We start from the raw sequence: 18933 nt of genomic DNA, 5'->3' as shown, positions 1-18933 counted from the left end.
GTTTTCTCCCTGAGCCTGTCCAGGGCTCAAGGAGGAAGCAAGGCCAGATGTGGCCTTGTCTGGTTTCTTCATGCTGAAAGGTAAAGACGTGTTTCACCAATGAATGAATGCATAGATCCTATTGATAGTAACACTTGGTTAAGGAGCAGATCCATTGAAAGTTTGGTTGGAAGGGTCATCCAGAGGGCAGATTTAGCTCAGGGCCTGTTGTTCAGGCCTTAGTCCTTCAGTATTTTGTGGTGCAAATCAATGCCCTGGAAAGCTGGAAACAAATGAGTCCCTCTTGAGCACGTTTCAGAGCGGGAGCAGGATTAGCCCTGCAAGGCTGGGCTAGGGCCAAGAGCAGAGGGCCAGCAGGCTGCATTTGCCCAGAGGCAGCCGTCCAGACCAAGAAGGCCACTGGTGCCCAGGGCCTGAGGTGCCCGAGGCTGCCTCCCCGCTGTGCAGCTCTGCAGAGCCCGTGGAGCGCAGGGTCCTGGGCAGCCAGGGCGGCCTGGCTGCCTTGGAGCACGAGGGGTGTCCCAGAATGCTGCGGCCCTTGGCTTTTTAACTGTTGCTCAGAGTCTTGTCATTAGTCCACACTGTCTGACATGTTCTCCTTTCCTCTGGCATATTGAAGAGAGCTTTTGGAGAAAAGTGGCTGATGTAGCTTCTGCTGGTGCTGGTGCTTTTGTCTGCAGGTCAGGGCAGGTGGTTTGAACCAAGGACGGAGTCCGCAGTTAACACTGCAGTTTTGCCAAGCCAAGAAAACCATTCACAACTGGGTGACCGATGCTGAGCCGCTTTGTTAGTTTTTGGAAAGTTATCACCTTAAAAAACCCAACAAATGTTCCTACATGAGGGTACCAGCAGTGTACTAAAGATCCCAACTTTTTCCACCTCTTTTCTGTGTCTTTGGTGTTTCTAAGTTCCCCATTCCCCAGCAGGAATGAAAGCATGGATGATAATGTGAGTGATTTGAGAGCTGTGTGTTGTGCCCTGCCACATCAGCGTTGATGACAGGCTGGACATGGACAGGTGTGTCGAGTTCAATTCATCCCAGTTCTGTGCCAACAGCAGCCCCAAGATGCCGAGAAGAACAAGGACGGTGGGTGGGTGTGCACGCACAGCCCTGTGGGCTGGCTGCTGTGTGGGCAGAAGGTTCTCAACAGCAGTACATCTTCACTCCCCCAAGTGGGAAGAATATATCAGATCTATGTGAAATGAAAATATTTATGAAACTGCACTCAATGGTACATATTTATAAGTATCATAGATACAATTTATCAAATATAATGCTGCATATTCTATATTTTGATATGCCATAATCAATAGAATCTATCAAATATAGAGTTGATCTTTCCCTAAGCTATTGCCTGTGGGTCCTAGAGGCCATCTCCTAGTGTTACTACATTTGTGCCTTCTGGTACTAGTTCTTACAGCAGCAACTCCCCTGGGAGTTCCTCCAGGGAACTTCACACCAAGGGCTTCCATCACTGTCGTGGCTGTGGGAACTTGTTGCTTGCCATTTCTCCCCCAGAATCCTTGTGGATTCTGGAGCATGTCAGCACAGGTGTCCATGGCCCTTCCTTCATCCCCAGCCTGCAGCACTCACAGCCCTGCGGCCTCCCCCTTGCTGCAGCTCATTTGCAAAGTGCTGCCAAAGGCAGCGGAGCTGGCTCAGGATCCCTGTTGGCTCCTGGGCTCCAGGATGACCTTCAGAGGGACACTTGGAGCACTTCCTGAAGAGCTGCCCATGGCATGGCGGGTGGATTTGTCCTCCCTGGGTGCCTCTGGTTGGAGCTGGATGCTCCGTGGAATCCCGGAGTTTTCTCAGCGGCCTTTGGAGCGAGTTCTCAGCCAAGGTGTGGCTCTGCTGCCATCCCAAATCTGCACCTGCCTTGGCCAGCCTGAGTGCAAGTGGGGCATGTGCTGGGCATGGATGGAGATTTCCATGGCCAAAATCCTCCAGTATATAAAACTGCTCATTGCTCTGGACAGCACAAATCACAAAACACCCATCGCAGTTGACAATTGTAATTTCTTGCTGATTCCTACAGCTGTGCTGCTGATCGACAAATACACCAGAATTGATTTCACATGAAAAATGTCATTTATTGCAAAATGCTTCACCGGCGCTGACACTATACAACTATATATCTCAATTTAAGTTAAAAAAGGGATTTTTTAAATTTTTACAACAATGCTATGTAAAAATATAGAAATATCCACTTCAGTTAAGAAAACTTAATTTATTGCCAACATCTACAACAAGTCACTAGACACAAAGATCAATTAGGTGTTTAGCAACTTAATTTATTACATATTACTGCAAGCCTAAAGCCCATCTAGGAATAGAAAAATATCAGTATTTCTATCTAAACAGTCGTCTACAAAGATCTCAATCGATACAATGACACAACTATACATCTCCATACATGTTTAAATAGAAAGATACACCCAGATACACCCACCTCAAAATACAGAAGTCAATACACAGATGTAAATAGAAAACTGGATATATTTACTTCTAGGAATACCAATATACCTATTTAAAGAGCCATATAACTCCAACTGCATGAATAGAAATACCTACACAACTGTATTCATAGGAAATAAAATTAAAACACACATAGAACAGCATACTTACATATACATATACTTACATCCATATATACATATGTTATTACAAAGATGTATGCATATATACAGACACATATATATGTAGCATACATTTATAAATATACCAAGATACATACAGAAATATTCCTATACAAATAGTAACTTGCATATATAAATATCCATGTAATTATTCCTCTCTATGCTACAGTCCATATATCTTTAAACAGAAATCTAAGCAGAGGGATTCCCGCCGCCCCATCTTCAAAGCCTTTCACTCTGTTCTTGCTTCCTCCCCTGCAGAGCAGCACCCCTGGACAAGGACAGCAGATGGCACTGGCTCAGGGGACAGTGCCTGGGGCCACCGGCAGCTCCCAGCGCTCCAGGGACAGCCGGGGCTGGAACTGCTGCTCCGCCCGGCCCGGCCGCCAGCTCGGACCCAGCACAGCAACAGGGGACACAGGGGGCACAGGGGGAGAAACAAGAGCTGAAACAGGCAGCTGAGCGGGGGAAAAGGTAAAAATGCAGCCTAGACCAACACAAACATCACTCTATCCATCTCTATCGATTCACAGACCGTCACGTGGCTTTGCTTTGTGATGTCAGGGCACGGTTGCCACGTGGTCATGGTGACATCGCAAGGTTGCCTTGGTGCCCGGAAGGCCTCAGGGGTGTCAGAGCAGCTCTTGGGCTTGCTCGGTGCAGGAACTTGGTCCTGTGCTTGAGGCTTTTGTCAGTGGGCAGCTGCTGACTGACAGGAGACTCCTTTTAGCTAGCGTTAGAGCGCACTCTGCAAACTTGCACAGCAGTTGCCACAATGATTGGGCAACTCGCCGCTGCAGTTTTCACTGTTTATGGAGTTGCCTATTCCTGCTATTTCCTAACTCACCTGGCAGGTAAGTAGAGGTTTTCCCTGGGTGTCACCTAACCTGGTTTTTGTGTCTTCCTGCTCTTTCTTAGTGACTGAGTTGATTTGGAAACAGAAAGGCCATTGGGATGCCGCTTGGGTAAAGGTGCTGTCAACACGTTCAGCTCAAAAGGGGGTGTGTGTAGCCAGGGCCGTGCGGGCAGCATTTGCAAGGGAGCCTGCAGGGGTTGCGTTCCCTCCGTGGGAGAGTCTGTGGCAACAGAGTTTGCCAATTCCTCCATTGCTGGGTCAAGCAGGACAACTTTGAAAATGTAGACTGGGAGGCCTTCTTGGAAAGTCTTCTAAAAATGCTCTGGTTGTCTCCAGTTTTCTCAAAGCATCTGCTTGATTTTCCCTTGCCCACTGCAGGTCACCTGAGCCGGGTATTCAGAGGTGCTGATCCCAAGGTGAGTAAGGAAAGAACATTTGATGTTCTTGGCGTTTAAGAATTGTGCAGCAAGCTGTGAGCTTGGCCTGTGGCAGTAGAGTGTAGAGGGCCAGCTGAGTAGGCTGCAAGAAAATCCATTTCCATGTCTACAGCAGCAAGAGCAGAGGCATCACTGCCTATTTCCTAATTTTCCATTCCAGAGCTTTAAAAGAACTAAAAGAGAAGTTTTGCCAGAGAATGTGCTTCCTGATAGTAGTCAGGGGGGAATATGTAATTTGGAGCAATTTGCAGTGTCCAGTTGAGTCAGCCCATTAGAATTTCGTCAGAGTGACTTAGAATCCCCTTGCTCTCCAAGTTGATGATTTGTGCCCTGCATGTAGCTGACAGCATCTTGCTAAGGGCTTGCATTTGAAATGGGATCTGGGGCTAATCTCTGCCAGCCACTTTTCTTTCTGACACAAACTCCTTTGTTGTCTCAGATCTCCACAGGCTCTTCTGTTGAACCTGCAGGAGCAGCAGTGTCACCTGAAGGCACCTGTGCTGGCCAAGCTGTGCAGTGGAACCCGGGCAGTTCGTTCATCTCCAGCACTGACACGGCTTCTGCTCAGCAACAGGCGATGGAGGATGATGAGGGTGAGTCCCTGAAGCTCCTGAGTATGTCTTGTGTCTTTCTTCTCTGAGGGACAGTGTATGGTGTGCACGTGCCAGCACAGCTGGACCCAATGATCCTCCTCCCTTTGGTGTCCCAGGAGCATTTAGGGCTCCCCACAGGAGAGGCTGTGCTCCAAGGCAGCAAGAGAGTGCTCTGGGTGTTCCCGCTGCCTCTGAGGGCAGCTTGGACGTGCCTGGGGTTTGCCTGAGCTTCCCCAGCTGCTAAAGGCAGAAGCAGGGGTTGTCCTTGCATCAGCGGAAGGCTGTGAGCTAGCAAATGATCTGGGCAAGTCCTGTGTGCTAGTGGCCAAACTGGACAGAATAGTCAGCTTCCTAAATTCTCCTTAGACTCCTGACTTCTCATCCGCCATCCGAGCAAAAAAAAACCTTCACGGAAATTGATTGGTTTTGGCATTTTGTCTTCTGGTTGTGGTTTTAGTTTAGGTTTTTTTACGGATTTTTTTTGGGTAGAGGTTTTTTCTCCATCTTGAAGGAGCTCTTCTGCCCCATGTGTCTTAGTGACGTCATTTTGATGACTGTTCTTATTTACCACTACTACATCTGCAGGGTTTTTAATGAGAATATTATATATTTGTCAGTGAGGACTCTTTGGAAAGAACATCAGGTGACAGCAGAAACAGAGAGCAAGAGCTGGTTTTTTTGTGCCCCCAATGAAAAAAAACAGATCTTTTTATTACAATCTGTATTTCATATCCTAGTTTTGTTCCTAGAAAGATACATCCAAGAGACATAGGCCTGGGACATGATCAGATAAAAGTGCACTGTAGGCATTTCTCAGGAGTGAGCCTTCAGCCTCTCTGCTGTATATTCCTCAGATCCATGACACTTTTTCCTACCTGATTCCCAGTCATTCCCATGACTGTTAGAATGCTACCCACTGGCCCAAGCCCTGCTCAGATCAGTCTCTAGGAAAACACATCAAGCCCTTTGTGATTCTACAGCACAAGTCATTGAAGCTGCTTCTTGCCCAGAGCAGCTGCCGGTCCTGTGCCCTCAGATGAGACCTGGTGGGGCTGAGAAGAGAGCCCAGCTGACTCTCTGCCTCCCATCACCTGTTGGCACAAAAGGGCACTGACGTGCACCTGGGTGTGTCTGCTCTCCAAGCCAATCCTGCCGTGTCCTCAGTGGGGGCAGCAGCTTGGAAGGGGCTGGGTGTGGCCGTGCCTTCTTGCCATTGCTTGTCAGTGCTGGTGCCTGGGCTTTGGCAGCTTTGTGGCAGTGGCTGCCCTGGCCCTGAGGGCTGGTGTGAGCGCCGAGGCTGGAGCCTTCCTTAGCTGGGAGAGTGCCGCTGCCGGCCGGCCGCTGCAGCGCGGAGCTGCCCCGAGGCAGCAGCCCCTGCTCTGGGCCGGCTCCTGCACGGCCTGGGCTGGGCTCACAGAGGGTCAGCATCTCCTCTGGGCAGCTGTCCGTGTCCCGCCGGCACCTGAGGAGCACTGCTGTCCCTGCTGCCCTTGCCCGCTGCGGGAAGGTGGGCACGTGTGCGGGGCTGAGAGGGCGAGTGCAATGGCAGGGACTGATCCCTGCTGTCAGGGGGAGGAGAAGCAGTGTGGTTCTTCACGTGGGCCACGGGCAAGGGCGTCTTCCAGCTCAGCCTGCTCATCAAGGGTGAGGGTCCTGCTGCTGAAGGCCCCTTGGGATTGGTTAGAGCATGAGCTGCTTGGGTTTACAAAGGGAAAGGCATTCCTTTGGGAAACTGCTGCAAGGTGGGGAAGATGCCCTCCTCTCCTGGGAATGCATCTCCCTGTGCTTTGTTTGCTGTCAAGAGATCTCTTCAAAGGACTGTAGAAATCAGTGCTGGCCTGCTTGTACTGCAGAGCTGCCTGTCTTGTTGCAATTCTTGCAGTTTTTGTTGTTACGCAGCTGGCCACAAAGGACTCAGAAGGCCAGACTGTACAGCCCCAGCAGGGCTGCCTTTTGTATCTCCTGGATAGTGGGATCTCTGCTTTCAAGTGAGCATCTTGCATTTTGTTTCCCTCAGGGCAAATGGCGAGCATGGAAAATCCCCGAAGGAAATACATTGAAGAGGAAATTGTTGGCAGAGGGTGAGTCCAACCACAGTTACTTGTACGCAATCATGGGGCAACGATTTGCTGCTGGAATATCTGTCAAGGGTGAAGTCAGGCAAGCTGCAAACATATTCAGACACTGGGGTTAGTCTGCCCCATCTCTCAGTACCAGCTAGAATTTGGAAGTGTGGTCAGAAGGAATTGTCAAAGACACTTGGATTTCATTGCCAGAAACAGCAACCACCGCTTTTTGTAGCAGGCAGATAACTGTTTGAAGGAACATTTCTTCCCAAGAGTTTGCTGAAGGAAATAGTGTGATCAGGATAAAAACTGCCCAGTTTAGAAACTGAAATCCAAGACGAAAGAATCACCTGGCCTTTTGAGCTGAGCCACTAAAGCCCAATGCTTCAGAAACAGGCTCAGTGCCCATGCACTGGAGAGGAAAATGCATCATCTGCCTTCTGGCAGAGCCCTCCTGCATGCTGCAGGTTGGAGGCATTTCCAGCAGACATCTCCTGTCTGGACTGGCTTTCACTCCAACGTCTAAATGGCTTCTCCTTTCTTTGCTGCTGTTTTGTTTCTAGGGCTTTTGGAGAGGTTTGCAGAGCCATCGACACTGCCACAGGACGACAGGTAAATGTCAAGAGCCCCTGCAGATTCTGCTGCTCTCCAGGGCTTTCCTCTCTCGTGTCAGCTGTGGCTGCAGCTGTGGCTAGAGCTGTGCTGCAAAGGCACAAGAAGCACAGACGGGTGCCAGCCAGCCAGCTGCATTTGGGACAGTCTTTGTCCTGCTCAGCTGCCAGAAGGAAGGCAAGGGGGGCAGCGGTTCCTTTCAGAGAAGGACGCTCTCCCTGGCTCTCAATTGCTCCAACAAAGGTGGTGCCTTGGAGCATCTCACTGCTCTCTGGGGCTACGGCTTCAGAGTCCTGAATTCCCATTTCTGGCTGCCAGCAAATACATCTGAATGTTCCTGCCAGTTCCTTAGCCACCTGCAGTGCTGCACTTGGGAACTGCACGTAGGGAGAGATCTGCAAGGCGTCCCTAAAAGCCCCAAGCCCTGCCTATAGCCCGAGATGTATCCACAGAGTACCAAGGCACGCATTTCTTCCTCTGAAGTACGGACAGAGAAACAGAGAGTGTGCTCAGAGCTTTGGGGGGTGAGAGTTGACACACCATTTTTAACAAGTGGACAAGGCAAATTGTGGTCAGTGGCAAAGTGTCCTGGAACTGGCCCCCAAAGGAGCAGAGAAATGAGCTGTAGGAATGTCAGTTCCTAATTACTCCTTTGTCTAATCGCAAGGCACTTTGGCAGAGCTCACCTGTGTCATTGCAAAATCACTCGCTCCATGTGTGTTGTGGTCTCATTCCACCAGCTTCTAAAGTTACTGATTTTCTGTGTCATTCTAGGTGGCCATTAAGAAAATCAATCTTCAAGGACCGAATAGGAATCAACAAGCGCTTAATGAAATCATGGTCATGAAGAAGAATAAGAGTCCCCACGTTGTGGATTATTTAGACAGGTGAGTGGTCATGGTCTCTTCCCATGAAGGTTTGTTTACATAGTAAAAGCATGCGAGGTTAAAACCCCACTTTGGACGCTGGCAGAAAATAGAGCTGTTAATAATCAGTTAATTATTATTTCTCTACTCATCTCCAATGGATGGGAAGAGAGTGTATTTTGCCTGCATGTGTCTTCCCTGGCTTTCAAACACTGAGTTGGAACATTGGCCAAAAACCTGAATCAACCCTCCCATACTAAGTCAATACCTTGTAAGCTCACTGCCTCCATGTTGTCTCAGGATTGATTTTTTCAAGTTTCTTCAATGCTGATGAAGCATGCTAGGGAGGATTTCCCTTGGATTGTTGCCCCTCTTTTCCAGGGCTGGCCATGCCAGGAACACTAGGTGCTCCTTTCCAGAAATAACATGCGGGACAGGCTTTTCATCTTGGCTGATACTAAACTGTACTTTTTGCTTGCTGGCCATCTAAAATATCTCCTTTTTCACAGATGTGCTGTTCTCCTTGAGACTGCACAGACTGCAAACAATGCACAGCCTGAAAGGAGTGTCTATTCCTTGAATTCTGTCCTTGTCACAAAGGGACCCGGAAACAAGAATCAAGCAAAGAAACCAATGTATGCATGTTCATCTGCATGGCCTTGTTCCCTTCTTTCAGCTACCTTGTGCTCGACGAACTCTGGCTGGTGATGGAGTACATGGATGGAGGCTCTCTGGATGATGTCATCGCTGAGGTTCGCATATGTGAACACCACGTTGCAACCATCAGTCGAGAGGTGAGGGATCCCATCTGTGCGTCCCAGGGCTTGGGCAGGATTGTCTGGGAAAGGGGCTCAGGACAGGAGTGATTCCGTGAGCCAGGCTTTGTTTCTGTGTGGCTGATATGCTCTGGGCAAGCAAGAGCATCTCAAGTGAACTGCCTGCCAGTGCCCCTGCACTCACTGGACTCTGTTCTTGTCCTCTTCTCTCCCGCTGTTGCATTCTCACTCTGGCTCTTGTATTTGCTCTTCTCCATCTTGCCTCTCTAAACTTTGGCCTGTCTGCACTGCATTCCTTGCCTGTAAAAGCAAAGGTGGGGGTGGCACTGTTTGAAAGGAGCAGCAAAGAAGAAAGAGAGACTCATTTCTCTGAGTCCTCAGCTGGAAAGGTTAGCAGTGCAGCCAGAATGCTCTGTACTTCTGAGCACATGCACTGCAGCAGCAGTCATCCTGGCTGGTTTGCAGGGCAGAGTCTACACCAGCAGTTGCTGTTGCTCTTTGGCAAGCTGACATGCTTTTCTTTAGAAAGGTGCTGCTCTGCCTGTGTTGGAGCAGCGAGCTCTTGCCCTCAATGGCACTGTCTTCTGCCATTACTCCTCATTCCCCTGCAGAGGGAATCTTGGAGAGCTCTTTCCTTTGTTGTGTGATAAAATCACATCACTGATTTTTGCCCTCCCGTTTCTGGTTTCTCTCTCAGTGCCTGCAAGGACTGCATTTTCTCCATTCCAACCACGTGATACACCGAGATGTGAAGAGCCTCAACATTCTCCTCAAAACGGATGGCTCTGTCAAGCTGGGTCAGTATATTCTTGGTCAGGTGCAGCGTTCCAGGGATATGTGGGCTGTGGGGCTGCTTTTGAGTGAGTGCCAGCCCCCCCAAAACGGTGCTGGTGGCAGTGCAGGGAGCCTGTTGTGAGCTGACCACGCGGTGGCAACGTGCACAGACCTATGGCAAGGATCGAGCCGTCCACAGTGGCATTGCTCTGTGTGTGTCCCTTCCAGAGGGAGGGGGCTACAAGTCTAAAGCTTCAGGGGAACAAAAGACACTGCTGGAGGCCGTGTAAAAAATGTGGGGATTTTTGAAGCAGCCAATGCCATATTTCCTTGGCTAAAGTCCTGAGGAAACAGAGCAGGGAGAGTTGTCCAGGAGATTCAGCAGCACATTCTCCAACTTCAACTGGGCAATTCTTTTCCTTGCTTTCCTAATTGCACAGGATTCAAATCAAAACCTTCTTTTGCTCTCTCCCCAGCTGATTTTGGCCTCTCTGCTCAACTCACCCCTGAGCAGAGTAGACGGAGCTCGGTGACTGGGACTGCTTGGTGGATGGCGCCTGAAATTGCAAAAGCTGAGTCCTATGGCCCCAAAGCAGACATCTGGTCTTTTGGAATTGTGGGCATTGAAATGGTGGAAGGAGAACCTCCTTACGGGAATAAAGGTCCTCTCTCGGTAAGGTGTAAATACTCTCTGTTCCCGCTGTCTTTCTCCCCCATCCCACGTTCTGTGTGCCATTGGACAAAATGCCATTGCCATCTGCTGGAACTACTTCCACCACGGTCCCTTTCTGAAAATGTCCCTGCAGCACATCAGCATCTGCTGGGGTTTTGGTTGCATCCATGGGGGAACTCAAGCCTTAGCCCAGGCAGACAATCTCCCTTCTCAGGCAACACTGGGCTTTGGCTTAGAAGTCCTTCCAGCTCTTTTGGCCGTGTAGATGGCCCTACTAACAGGAAACAAGCATCTTAGAGCTGCTGTTATCTTTCCTGAAATGAAGGAAAGTAACCCAAACCCAACAAAGTTTCTAAAGCAGTGGTTTGGAGAGAAGTGTACCCCCATTCTTCTCACAGGGAAACTTGCCTTAACTGAGGGATTTCCTTTCTTTACTTTTAATTACCATTGTTTTCAAGAACCAAGGAAAAAGCTTGATGACTTTTATAGCAGCTGTGCTTAAGGGACCAACAAGTGCTGCAGAGATGCTTTTCATGTCATACTCCTTGGAAATACTAGAGTGAGTTAGTAGAGCAAAGTCCCTCTTCCAACTAGCCTGTCAAGCTGGTCAGGTGAATCCTCAGAGAAGCAAAGGTGCTTTTGCTGATGTAGTTTCCACTAAGGAGGTCAGTCAATGAAATCAGCTGCCAGGGCAAGATCTGCTGGATGCTGGAAAAGCTGTGACTGCATCAGGCTTTGGGTTTTTTGTTGGTCCAGGAAAGTCATCTCTTCCTCTGTGCCACAGCAGAAACTGCCACTGCAGAGTGCAGCTGAAACAATGGGATCTGGGAGAGCAGTTCCAGATGTGAAAGAAGCAGCTGAGAGACTCGTCTTTCCTTTTTCTCCAGGCTCGATTCCTGATAGCCACCAAAGGGATCCCAGAGCTGCAGCAGCCCAAGCTTCTCTCCCCTTTGCTGCGTGACTTCCTGAGCTGCTGCCTGCAGAGAGACGAGGAGCGGCGCTGGTCTGCCAAGGAGCTGCTGCAGGTAAAATGCCAAGGGGCTGCAGGGGAAACAGTGTCCCAGGGACGGGCTCCTCCTACACTGAAGTGCCAGGCATCAGATGAGCCTCGTCCTCCTCGCCTCCACTCTTGGTGCTGTTCAAATGAGAACAGCCAGGAATCCTAGACTGGGCTGGGCTGGCAGGGACCTGTAAGGGTCATCTGGTCCAAGTGCCCTGCAATGAGCAGGGGCGTCTTTCAAGAGATCAGGATGCTCAGACCTGAAATATTTCCAGGCCTGGGGCATTTAGCAGCTCTTGCAGTAAGCCGTGCCACTGTTGTCCCACTGTTGCTCCTTAGACCTACTCTGACTCAATCCCCTTTTCATTGAAAAAAAGATTACCCTGCCTTTGGGGCTCTTAGCTTGGAAAGTAATGGTTCATTCTTGGCTTTTTTGTTTTCCTTTGTGCAGCATCCATTTGTAACATCGGCCAAGCCTACATCCAGCCTGGTGCCACTCATCCTTACCTTTAAGAGGTGGAAGGAGTTGACAGGAATGGACCAGTCACTTAAAAACTTTTTCTTCCATCACCAGCATTGTAGTAGATTGTAGAGTAGGATTTTAGCCTAGGATTGTAGGGTAGTATTTTGGCCTAGGATTGTAAATAAAGTTTCTGAAACCTCAAGTCATTTTGAAGATTGTCCTCCTTCTGAGCCTGTGTGAATGCTCAACATTTCCTTCTGAACTGTCCATTTTTGCTTAGAGGTGGAAAGTGACATTGATGCCTTCTTTGGTACGGTTTGAAGGGGGAGTAGGCTCTTCTTTCGTCATGCTCTCCGGACCGCAGTGCCTTTGGAATATGGCCCAGGGGCTGGGTTTTACCCAGCTGTGGCACTTGTGTTTGAGGCAGAAAGGGCAGTGGCATTTGCAGGCAGAACCAAAGGACGAGTGGGGCAGCCCAAATACCCTGTGCAGATGCAGGCCTTGAGCTCTGACTCGAGAGCATTTGGGTTGCTGCCACTTGCATTTGTATCCCTAAGTGCAATCTCTTTGTCTGGGGGAGAGTTTTGCCCAAGTGAGACAGCAGAAAGATCAGGGAGGCTGCTGGGAAAGGCGCAGAGCTGGTGCAGAGCTGTCAGCGGCTGCAGGGTGAGCCCAGGCCCCGCCTTGCCCAGGCTGGAGCCCCAGCAGAGCCCTGGCAGAGCCCGGAGCAGCCTGAGCCTGGGCAGAGGCAGCTGCAAGGAGGTCCTTGGAGCTGCAAGAGGCAGCAGCCCGGCCCTGGGTGCCTCTTGGGGGCCCCGGGCGAATCCTGCGCTCTCAGAGCCCAGCTGGCAGCCGGCTGCTCCCGAGGGGAAGCGTGGCCGTGCTGGGCACAGCACAGACCGGTGGCATCGGCCGTCCGGAGCGTGCACAGGAGCAGAGAAAGGCAAACCACAGCCGAGGGCTGCAGGCCTCGCTGAGGATTGCCACCCTTGTGCCGGCTGCCCTCTAACTCCTGGCCAAGGCGAGCAGTGTGTGCAGCGCTCTGGGCACAGGGGAGGGAGCCGGGCTGCTCCGCAGGCTCCAGCACAGGGCAGCCTCCTTCAGGCACGGCGCTTCTGCCGGGGGAACCGAGGCCAGCGGCAGGCAGGGACAGCTTGTCAGGTCACATCTGCAGGAGCCGGGGCCTCACGCGGCTCTGGGAGGAAGCGCCTGCAGTGCTGGAGTTGTGCACTGAGCCAGAGCAAAGGGGTGAAATGCGGAGTGTTCTGCAGAAATATTCCGGGGCGCCAGGCCAGCCTGCTTTGAGCTCTCTGGCACACAGCAAGCACTGTGCAATGCAGCCCTGAGCTGCTGGGAGAGGGGTGTTAGAAAGGAGCCAACTCTTAGATGAAATTAAATGGGGAAAAAGTCCTCAAAGCCAAAGAGAACTGTTTCTGAGGAAGGATTCACCTGAGCTGGGTGTGTATCTCCCTCTCCCAAGAGCCAAACACACACACAACACACACACAGAAAATGCTGCTTTTTATTGCCTTTCCCAGCCCAGGGCGAACCGTGTCCCCTCTCCCTTTGGCCGGGAAATAGGAAACTTTTATTCTGTCCCCACCGCCTCCTTTTCTGTCCCCTCCCCTCTTACCCTACTTCCCTTTTGGTCTGGTCTTCACGCTGGCCCCTCTCCCAGCTCACAGCAACACCCAACAAATCAACTAGAACAAATCCAAACCCTAAATAACAACACCTAGAACCAACAACTTTCCTTCTTTCTTCTAATAACCCTTCAGCTGAAGCAAAATATTACCTCCTATCTCACTGAGGGAATCGGGTATGAGCCTGAGGCTTGTGCTTGAGCAGTGAACAGATTTGGGAGTAGAAAGGTTTCAGTCAGCAATTTGTGTTTTTCTTTCTGAATTGCTGAAGGAAAGATACAATGTGGCTTCAGTCAGCAAAAACTATTTCAAGGTGCATTGAGGAAATGCTTGTGAGCAATTCCCAGAGAAAGAAAGTGTTGAGAAAATGTTGAACTGCAACAAATCGTGGATTCCCTTCCCATTAACAGTGTTGAACCCTCTATTCCCCCAGTGCAGTGATTGATGTGTGGAAGTGGCTACCTTAGCCTTGAGAATAGAGTAGTCTTCCTAAGAATGTAGCTGGAATGAATTCAAGGGGAAAAGAGTGGTTGTAGGAGGCTCTTGGGCATCAGAGGAGAATTGCAGGAATGGGATGTTCCCCAAATGACCACCAGAGACTCTCAAGAGAGCCCTACTCTCCTGTCAGTAACTTCTGAGAAGCGATTTAAATATGTCAACTAATTTGAGGGAATGTTTAGCCTGTGAGTTTCAGCACAGTAATGAGTAGGTCTTGTTTCCATGGTTACAAATGAGTAGGTGAGATTTCTGGCTGAGCACGTGTTAGGAAAGTGATTCCCCACGCACCCAGCACTGAAATAAAGTCATGTCTCCTTTCTCACACCGAGCTGGCACCAGGGATCGGAGCCCTTCTTGGTAACTTTGATTTTAGTCGCTTCTATTGAAAGGTGAAAATGAAACCTTTTCCAGCTGTTCCCCTCGGGTTTACATTTCTGGGGGCCAAAGCTCTGTGCTGCAGGTGGCCCGGGTGTGTGCAGAGCAATGCAGCCTCCACAAAGCCCTTGGTTTCCCCACAAGTCGTCATGATTTGTTGCCAGGTGTGCCCAGCTGTGGCAGGAGAAAGAGCCCGCAGTGCAGTGGGCGCCGTGCCCTGCCCAGCCAGGGCTCTCTGGCACAGAGGAGCAGCAGCAGCACCTTTCAACCCACTCCTGCCCTGGCCTCACCTGGGACACAGAAGCCTCTGGAAATCAGCACCACCTGGCCCCTTCCCAGCCTGGAGCAGCTCCTGCTGGTGGGCACATCCTGCACTTCTGCTGCTTCCGAACAGGAATCAAGGCACAGGGGGAGACGGACATACAGAGAAGCCCTGGGCTAGTGCAATAAATGGGCAAATGCATGGGGGAATGTGTTAGGAATCATTTCAGCTGTCATGCCAATCCTGCCTTCGCTCCTCTTCTCCCTTCACGTTTCCTGTTCTTTTCCCTCTCACATTCCCACTCCTTCCCCCTCTCGAGTCTCACAGTTTTCCTGTCATGTTTGCCGCCCAAGTTTTACTTCTTTTCCCCACCCTTTTCAGCTCCCTTTCCTCACACTTTGCCTCTCGCACTTCCCCAGCTTCCCGCTTTTTCCTGCTTTTTTGTTCTCTCACGATTCTCACAATTTCCCCCTCACTTATCCTGCCCTTTTCTCCCCTCATGCTTTTCTCCTTTCCTCAGTCATTTTTCTCCAAGTTGTCTCCTCATGTTTCTCACTTTTGCCCTCGTGTTTCCCAGGCTTTCCCTCTCCCATTTCTCCCACTTTTCCCCTCATGTTTATCATTCTTTCCCCCTCATGTTCCTAATACTTTTCCTCTAGCATTTTGTGCCCTTTTTTCACTCCTGTTTTCTGTCACTTTTCCCATCCAACTTCCCACGCTTTTTTTCCCCCTAATGTTTTCTGCCTTTTTCTGCCCTCTGGTTTCTCCCTCTTTTCCCCTCAGGATTCTCACAATGTTCCCCTCACATTTGCTGCCTGTTTCTCTCTCTCTGCCAGTAATTTTCTCACTCTCTTCCCCTCACATTTCCCTCCATTTTTTCCTCTATGTTTTTCAGCCTTCCTTGATCATGTTTCTTAGAATTTTCCCGTCATATGTCCTGCCTTTTCCTCCTCTCACCTTCCTCTCCTATTTTCACTCACGTCTTCACCATTTTCCCCTCAGTTTTCTCAGCCTTTCCCACTCAGGTTTCCTTCCCTTTTTCTCCCTCACACTTCCCTCCTTTTTCCACTCCCATTTCTCACACTTGTCACCTCATGTTTTCTGCCTTTTTTCCCCTCACATTTCTTAACCCACTGAGTCCTGTCAGTGACTCTTCCTCTTCAGTAGTTGATGAGCTTCTTTTCTTCTTTCCTGCAATCCCCTCCTCCAAAGAATGGGTGCCAGAGCAGCGCTCCAAGAAGCCCCTGCCCGTGTGTCTGCTGAACAGAATGGCTGTGCTCGACTTGAACAATCTCGTGAAGAACAACCTAAACTGCAGTGGACTTTCAATTCCCTCTAGTCTTCATAGTGTTCTAAAGAAATGGGTACCCTGAGGGATACACGTCGCAGGTGAGCAGCCGCTGCACCATCCGCCTCAAGCAGATCCCATCTCCGTTTTCATCACCTCACACTCACTGTGACTCCTGCCTGGACGAAACCACTTGTGATGCTGCTTGATGCTAATTGGAGTCCATGTGCACAAGAAGTGCTTTTAGCCCTCTTTCAAAAAAAAAAAAAAAAAAAAAAAAAAGAAGAAGAAGTTTTTATTTTAAAACATTCAATGCCTGGAGTTTCGTTCTATTTTCCCCTATTTGAATTGCCTTGACATCAAAGTACTGCCAGTTGGCGTTCCAAACTGGCTGGTCTGTGTTTGTGTGCACAGAGCAAAGGTGCCAGACCGTGTCCTTTTCCCGGGTGTCCGTTAATGTCCATTCCAACAGACACTGCAGGGGGGCTCAGCCTGCCCCACGCAGGATGGCAGCCAGAGGGCTGAGGCTGCGCCTCCTAGTGAGATCAGCCGCCCTGGCAGCCCGGCCCCAGCCGCCATCTTGTGTGTGGTTCTCCAGCCCTGGCCGCCATCTTGTGTGTGGCTCCCTCAGCCCTGGCCGCCATCTTTTGCACTGACCTAGTCCAGCTCTTAAGCGAATGTGTTGCTGTTGTGTCGGCAGTCAGGGTCCGCCCCAAAGACACCAACACCAGCAGGACAGGCTACAGGGAATGGCACGGGTTTGGCTCAAAGCAGCCAGTCCTGACTTGTCACTGTCCTTTATCCATGAACACGTCCCCATATGCAGCCACAGCAAATGTCCAACAGCAGCTCCATCAGCCACTTCCTCCCGCTGGCGTTGGCAGACACGCGGCAGCTGCAGCTCCTGCACTTCTGCCTCTTCCTGGGCATCTCCCTGGCTGCCCTCCTGGGCCACGGCCTGGTCACCAGCGCCGTAGCCTGCGGCCACCACCTGCACAGCCCCATGTTCTTCCTCCTGCTCAACCTGGCCCTCAGCGACCTGGGCTCCATCTGCACCACTGTCCGCAAAGCCACGCACAATTCCCTCTGGGACACCAGGACCGTCTCCTACGCAGGATGTGCTGCACTGCGGAGGATTTCGGCGAGGGAAGAATGCAATCAATCAATATGATTGCTAAAGCATTGTTCAACTTTATTGCTCATAACATCCGTTCTTATACTTTTGCCCGAAGTGTTTAGCATACTTGTCAAATTATAGTTGGTTAGCATACACTACTCATCTATACTTGATTGGCTATATCAAGCGTGAGAAGGTTCCTCCTCTTGGCATGCTGAAAACTTTGTATACGTGCTTACTGCTATGCTCTATTAACCACAAGTTCTTTTATCTTTGGCCTGTGTCCGTGCTTACTGCTGTCCCAAGGACAGCTTGTCTCAGCAGCGCGTAGGCTGCTAGCACTTGGTATCGGGCCATGAGGCCTCTAATGATCCGTGGCCTTGCTCTGCTAACCGTTCTTCAACAATTCCCTCTTTTTTATTTTGTGCAACAAACGCAGCGTGTTGAGTAGTTACTGTTTCTGCTACGCGATACATCATCTGTTGCAAGCAGCAAAAAAAGCAAGGTACAAAAAGTACAAGCAGTAAAATAACAATCACAATATTGATTACATGTTGCAGTAGGGAGGTTATCCAAGGCCCTCGCCCGAAAGATCTTAGCCAATCTGTTAAAGCCAAGCCTGTGTCTTGCTGCAAATCACTAGTGAGTTCTTGCAACTTAGCTATTTGGGTATGAATTGACATGGAGTGATCTCTCTGTACTGCCTTGTCAAACTGCCAGAGCAGTTGTAGGTTTTCTCTTGCCCTTAAGTCTTCAATTAAGTGTACCCCCTCTAACCCTGGCTGTCCAGTATCGATGTCACTCTTGCAGGGTCATTAGCAGGACGGATCCATTTACTAGGTATCCATTGGGGCCCTGTGGGGGTAAGAACACAAACATAACCTCTACCCATGTACTGAACCTCTGCGGGACCTTCCCATACTCCAGTTTTGGGATCTCGGTACATGACTTTAAACAATGGCTTAGTTGCTTCCTCCTTTACTCCCCCTGAGTGGATGACCGCAGGGGGCTCCGAGTGGTCCCCCATTACACACAGATAGTTTAATACAAATAGTGTTTTTGATAGCATGGTCTGCACATCCACCTCCTCCTTCTATTTTAACAGATAATCCTTGAGTGTTTGGTGGGCTCGCTCCACAATCGCCTGACCTGTTGGTGAATGTGGGATACCTGTGATGTGTGTCACACCCCACTTCTGTAAGAACCTTTGGATCCTGCTGCTCACATATGCAGGGCCATTGTCTGTCTGAATCTGTTCTGGCACCCCCATCACCGCAAAGCAAGTAGTTAGGTGTCGTACCACGTGGAGAGCTTTCTCTCTTGGCTGCGCTGAAGCCCAAATAAATTTACTGAAAGGATCAATTGTAACATGCACATATTTCAATCTACCAAAGGAGGATACGTGAGTTACATCCATTTGCCAGATGTGATTGGCTCCAAGGCCCCGTGGGTTTACTCCCATCCCTAGTCCAGGCCCATGCTGACTACAGAGAGGACAGGATCTGACAATACCACGGGCATCATTCAGAGATATGCGAAACTGTTTCTTTAGGCCTCGCGCATTCTGGTGAAAAGTCTCATGAGCAATACGTGCCTGCTGAAATCCGTCTTGTGGTACTGCAACAGAAACCAACTGATCAGTTATGGCATTACCCTGACCCAAACCTTCTGACCATTTGTGGCTTTGAATATGCAAAATTGCAAAAGGAGCTGAGCGCAGCCAAACAGCTTGCCTCAGCTGTCTCAAAAGTTCCCATAACCTGTCATTCTTTATATCCTTTATCAATGCATCCTCAATCCGCAGCACTACCCCTACTACGTATAATGAGTCTGTGACAACATTTACACCCTGACCAGGCCAATTCATAATGATCCAAAGGACAGCCCTTAATTCTAGCGTCTGCAATGTGTCCTCAGTAGCCGCGTCCACGTGCCCTCCTCCATCCATCCAGATCAAGGCAGAGCGTTTGCTTTGTGATGTCAGGGCACGGTTG

The sequence above is a fragment of the Chamaea fasciata genome, unplaced genomic scaffold (genome assembly GCF_029207755.1).
Source record: "Chamaea fasciata isolate MVZ Bird 193981 ecotype frontalis unplaced genomic scaffold, bChaFas1.0.hap1 SCAF_52, whole genome shotgun sequence".
Classification (NCBI taxonomy): Eukaryota; Metazoa; Chordata; class Aves; order Passeriformes; family Sylviidae; genus Chamaea; species Chamaea fasciata.
This window is presented reverse-complemented; position numbering follows the sequence as displayed.